Below are 1,133 nucleotides of genomic sequence, written 5' to 3' on the forward strand. Positions count from 1 at the left end.
TTATGCATCTATACACATAATACCAAGACATCAACTTTAAATATTTACAATAAAGGGGAACATATTTTGCAACATTTAATTTGAGGTTTCTGAGAAACTTTAATGCCATTTCAAAGGTTGTTTTCTAGGGATTTTCTCCACACAGATATCTGCTGATTCCACTATACAAAAGAATAATGTTTGTAAATAAGGTCATTACTTTTCAGTTCTTAACATAAGGAAAATCTCTAGAAACTGAAATTAAGTCACTCTTTACAATGGGTGTTTAGATAAAACTGCAATTAAGTTGTGAGTTTGCATGAAAATCATTCTAGAATAATCACTAGCTCTTCCAAATGCAGTGAGAAACAATGTGTCTGAATATCAGTGGATTCCCAAGGATAGATAATAATAAATTTGTAAGGCTTGATGGACCTTTTGTGCAGATTTCCTTCAAATTTTCACCTCTGGACATGTTGTCAATATTTTGTACTGTGAGTTATATGGCTTATAATTTACTTGCTTATCAAAACTGCAATATCTACCAGTAGTAGTTGGTATGACAGTTTGCTCCCTATAACAACATGGTTTGCTTTATCTGTCAGATGGCCCAAAGCCACACTGTACTGATTTGGTGATAGTAATTTCTATAGCTTGAATTCTCCTGTTATACGTGTGTGTGTGTGTGTGTGTGTGTGTGTGTGTGTGTGTGCGCGTGTGTGTATACATATATGTTTATTAAAAATATATTGTAAATGTTTATATATTATAAATATATATTGTTTTTGTATATTTAAATGTGTGTGTGTATAGATATCTCTCTCTCTCTCTCTCTCTCTCTCTCTCTCTCTCTCTATATATATATATATATATATATATATATATATATATATATGTCTTCTCTAGTCCTTATTTTCTTCCAAATTTACAGAGTGGTTTGTAGTAAAGTGGGAAAGGGAAAATGAATGAAATGAATTGAGTTATGTTCATTGCCCTCAATAACTGTTATTGTTACTAAAACAGTAATTATTCTTTCCTACTCCAAATATACCATCTGCTTAAATCACCTTCCAAATTCCTACTTACACTGATGATTACCCATCCAAACAAAACAACATAGCTTTTCCAAGTTTCAGGAGACTGAAGGAATAGAA

The sequence above is a fragment of the Hipposideros armiger genome, unplaced genomic scaffold, assembly GCF_001890085.2.
Source record: "Hipposideros armiger isolate ML-2016 unplaced genomic scaffold, ASM189008v1 scaffold_1808, whole genome shotgun sequence".
NCBI classification, from domain to species: domain Eukaryota; kingdom Metazoa; phylum Chordata; class Mammalia; order Chiroptera; family Hipposideridae; genus Hipposideros; species Hipposideros armiger.